Genomic DNA, 5,382 nt, shown 5'->3' on the forward strand with positions numbered 1-5,382 from the left:
GGAGGGGGGACAGGAGATTTACACTAGCAGAAACCCCTAAATTCTGGAGTTGATTGTTCACTTATTTTCATGGTGTCTTATTAATAACTACAGGCCCAGTGCACGAAATTTGTGCACTGGGGGGGGAGTCCCTCAGCCCAGCCTGTGCCCTCTCACAGTCTGGGACCCCTCGCTCCTTACCTCCTGCCTGCTCACTGCTCCTTACCGCTCAGCTTGCTGCTCCTTAGTGCTGCTGTGGTGGCAGAAGAGGCTCCTGCCATCGCCGCTGAGCTCGCCAGCCATGAGCCCGGCTGCTGGTTGAGCATCTGCCCCCTCGTGGTTAGTGCACATCATAGCGACTGGTCATTCTTGTCATTCCACCGTAATGGTCACTTAGGCTTTTATTATATAGATAATAAAAAATCTTTAGTTATAAATTTGCCTCTGAGTATACATATATGAGGCCATAGCTACATTTCATAATATGGGTTGTTTTTGTATCCATAAATTATAACTTTATTTGTCCTTTGAAGGAACAGTAATTTAATGGACCACCTTTAAATTCTACTTTTAAAAATATATTGATGCCCTAACCAGTTTGGCTCAGTGGATAGAGCATCGGCCTGTGGACTGAAAGGTCCTGGGTTTGATTCTGGTCAAGGGCATGTACCTTGGTTGTGGGCACATCCCCAGTGGGGGGGTGTGCAGGAGGCAGCTGGTGGATGTTTCTCTCTCATCGATATTTCTAACTCTCTATCCCTCTCCCTTTCTCTCTGTAAAAAAATCAATAAAATATATTAAAAAGCAAAAAAAATATATTGACGTTTTCTTTGATATCTAGTGAAATAAGTTTTTTTGAATCATGGTGTGGCTAATTGGAAAGAAATACATTGCCTGTAAGGTAAAAAGTTCAACATATGTTTATTAAATTAACTTTGTTAATTATATTATTTAAATTGACACATCCTCTTGTTTTCATATGTTTTACCTTATAGAGCTGTATTAAAGTTCCTAAAACGCAGTTGGATTTATTTGAGTTTGCCAATGAGTTCCTGACAACTTCTGCTTTGTAAATATCAAGACTAAGTCATGTGGAATATAAAGTTCATAGCTGGTATATCTTTGCTCTGTATGTTTTTTGGCTTGAATTCTGCTTTGCCTGAAATTAATATTGCCAGCTCTGCTTTCCTTTTGTTTGCACTTGTGAACAAAGATAAATTTTTGTCCATTTATAATTTTTAAGATCCAGTGTCTTCCCCTAGGTGGTGTTGCTCAGTGGATAGAGCGTTAAAATTTAGTTATAAATTTGCCTCTGAGTATAGCCGTAGCTACATTCCATAATATACATTGTTTTTGAATGCATAAATTATAACTTTATGGGTCCTGGGTTCAATTCTGGTCAAGGGCACATGCCCCGATTGCAGGCTTGATTCCCAGTAGGGGGATTGTAGGAGGCAGCTGATCCATGATTCGCTCTCATCATTGACATTTCTACCTCTCTCTCCCTCTCCCTTCCTCTCTGAAACCAATAAAGATATAATTTTTTAAAGATTTAGTGTCTTTTTGTCTCCTATAAGCAATATAAAAGCATATTTTATGTTATAATCTAATCAGAGAGTATTACTAGTTTAATAAGAAGTTTTAACACTTTTTTGTTATAATCGATGTTTCATTGCTTTTATGCCATTTTTTGATGTTGTTATTCCTTTAAAGACACATATTCTGTGTATTTCTTTGTGTTTATCCCAGTTAGTTATTTAGAAAATATAAACATTATAAACTTTTTAAAGACTTTTCTTGATTTTAGAGAGAGGATGGGAGGGAAAGAGAAACATTGATCAGTTGCCTCCTGTATGCACCCCAACTGGAGACAGAACACACAACCTGGGTATGTGCCATGGCCAGGAATCAAACCCACCACCTTTTGATGTACAGGATGATGCTCCAACCAACTGAGCCACACTGGCCAAGGCAACATTATAAACTTTTGCAATCAATGTAGTAAATGTTTATACAGATATACTAGTTCTTTTTTTTTTTCAAAAGGTAACATGGTTGGCATATTTTCTGAGCCCATAATACTCATGTCTTTCTGTTGCCTTCATTCATAAATAGATATTGACTATTTAAGCCAAATCTTTTTCTTGCCAAATATTTTTGACATTGTTCTGTAGTCTTTCAGCCTTTAGTTTAAAATACTGGAGTTTGCCTGATTTTTCCTTTCTTTATCAGGAAACTGGTTAAGAGACTAGATATTTATAGGATACTAGAGGCCCGGTGCATGAATTCGTGCACGGGTGAGGTCCAACCGGCCCACCCCTGATGGGGGGGGGGGGCGGGCTGGCCAGGGGGAGGGGCTGCGGGTGGTTGGCTGGCAGGCCCCGCCCCCTGGCCGAATTCCCAGTTAAGGGGAAAATTTGCATATTAGCCTTTTATTATATAGGATGTTTGAATCCTTATGATTCAAAATATGCCTACATGAGAATTTCTTTTTATTTTTGTGCCTGGAGGATTCTGGACTTTCAGTCTGCACAAATCAGATCTTTATCAAATCATGAACAGTTTTTTCAATTATGTCTGATTGCTGCGTGTGTTCTAGTCACACGGATCTCTTTCTCTGGTGTAGTGACAACTTTTAGGTTTGACAATGTTTCTCTTTGCTCTGCATATGACCCTTCTATTATATAGGATTGTGTTTCTAGTTCTCTTACAGTTTGTTCTATTTTTATGTATCCGAAACATTTGCCTGCTATTCTCCTACAGGTGTCTTCTTTTCTGCTACTTTCCGTGAGTCTCCTGCTCCTGTTTCATAGAAGTTGCATCTTGTCATTTTAAAGCTGTACGTTTCTATTGGTTTGCATAGTAAATCATTTCCCATTTGGCATTTTCCTGAATCTTCAGAGTGGCTTTTTTCTCCGGCTGCTGTATTTTGTCACAGACCTCTGTGTAAGTTGTTTCTATTCACTCATCCCCAAAATGAAGAGACACCTAGCCTGACCCAATTCTTGCCAAGAGACAGATTTTGTTTGTCTTTCCTTTCCCCTGGGCATTGCTCCCTTCACCTTCTGAGAGTTCCAGTGTATTGCTGTGGCCTTGTTCTCAATCCAATTTTCATTGCCCAGCTCTTATGTACTAAGTTGGAATCTCCTCCCACTTCTAGAGCTTGGCTGTGTGATGCCCTACATCAATCCAGAACATGGAAGACAATAATCACCAGCATGCACTATGGCAAGGGTTCTTCCGGCCTCTTCAACTGCAGCGAGGTATTATCAATCCCCTCTCTACTTTCTTGCAAATAGTTTTCTGGAAGATTTCTGGTCTCTGCTAAATTTATATAAGATAGATGCTGATAGAATAGGATATAAGCAAGAAAGAGTCTTCTGGCTGCCATTTGACCCAGTGATCCTACTTCTAGGAATATATCCTAAGAGACCTGAAGCACCAGTCAGAAAGAACATAGGCACCCCTATGTTCATAGCAGCACAATTTACAACAGCTGAAATGTACAAGTGCCCATCAGTAGATGAGTGGATAAAAAAGCTATGGGACATCTACACCGTGGAATACTATGCAGCTGTAAAATAGAAGGTTCTTTGAGACAGCATGGAGGGGCCTGGAGAGCATTATGCTAAGTGAAATAAGACAAGTCTCACATGATCTCACTCATATGTGGAATCTCATGAACAGCATAAACTGATGAACAGAATAGAAACATGGAACAGACTGACAACTGTCAGAGGGAAGGCGGGGGGGGGGGATAGATGGGGAGAGATTAGCCAAAGCACTTCTATGCATACATGCATAACCCATGGACACAGACAATAGGGTGGTGAAGGCCTGGGGTGGGGTGGAGAGGGTCAATGGGGAAAAAGAGGGGACATATGTCATACTTTCAACAATAAACATAAATTTTTAAAAAAGAATAAACGTAAGCAACCAACAGCATCTGCTACACTGATTGTTAAATCTTCAAGGTCTAGCTATTCAAAACCTGAAGAGGCTCTAAGAGACACAAGAGATTATGGATTGTGGGCAGCTTTTATTTTGCACCATCGCCCTTGCCAGTCAAGAGCTTCAGCAGAGCTGCACAACACAGTACAATGAGGCACCCTTTGCACTTGCCGTCTGAACTCGTCCCATACACGTAGGTACATGCAGATACATTTATACTGTTTGTTCATAGTCCTGAGCCTGTCGCTTCTTTTCAATGACTTAACAGAACCACAGAATATGAGAACTACAGGAGGTCTGAGCGATCAGAGCGTCTGCAGGTTGTCAAAAATTTAAATTCTGAAACCTTTGTACAAATAAAATCTTACCACAGGGAAAACAGATGAAAGTGGAGTCACTCTGATTGCCACTGTGAGGGGCCAGGGGTGAGGTTGAGTGCACCCATGAAGGGAGGTCAGAGAATCCCTCGTGCTCATACAGTGCCATTTGAAAAGCCATGATCCACTCCAATCTTCTCATCTCAACAGGGAGAGAATTTTTCTTTTTCTCCCCCGAAGTCTGCAAGAGAAGATCCACGTTGTCTAACTTTAGCTTTCTTTTGCCAGCTAATCCCACTCATTCAGAGTGGCTAACTGGCATTTACTCAGATGCTACTACTGAAAAACAAGGATTCCAAAAGCAAACGAATTCAATTCAAATAAAAGGGCATGATGACCCTTCCCACTTAAAATTCATCCCCATCACTGTGGGTAATGGGTCCTCGTTTTTTATGAAATCTGGGGGAAATCTCTAGTGGCAGGGTAGAACTGAAGAGAGAGGAGAGAACTGGGAGACACATATGTCACAATCAGTGAAGTGGTTCTTGGAAAAGGAGGAACTTAACATTGTAATGTGAATGAGCTCCCTGAAGGTATGAAGTCCAGAATAAAAAAAACCAAAAAAACAGGAACCACAGGATGGGGCTTAAAAGCCAGATATTGATTGATTGATTGATTGATTGATTGACTGATTGAAGCATGGCTGCATAGTTCAGAATGCAAGTTGAATTAGTACACTGATTTTGGCCAGACGGTCTTACGGTGCTTTTTAATTGTGCAGTTGTAATGAATTGTGATGTGGATTCCAGACAGTTCTAAAGAACATAGGTGTGGCCACCTGTTGGGTTCTATATTAACTTTTTAAAAAACTCCAAAAAAAAAACCCAGACAAAAACAACCCTGCTTTTTGCAAAGGTCCTTTTGAGGAGTCTTTTGTTAAACCTCACCGTTACCTACAGTCCATTTTTCCTTCATTTTCCTTCTAGCCGGGATTATAGGCACCAATTGTGATGAATCACTGGTTCATCTAGAGGTTCTGCTATTTTAATCTACATCAGTTCTTGCTTTCTCGGTACAGTAATGTTTATGGAATGCTAAGACTGCTTTCTATGAGAGCATTTTGGATCCTCTTAAG

This window comes from Myotis nattereri (genome assembly GCF_964212035.1).
Source record: "Myotis nattereri genome assembly, chromosome: X".
Classification (NCBI taxonomy): domain Eukaryota; kingdom Metazoa; phylum Chordata; class Mammalia; order Chiroptera; family Vespertilionidae; genus Myotis; species Myotis nattereri.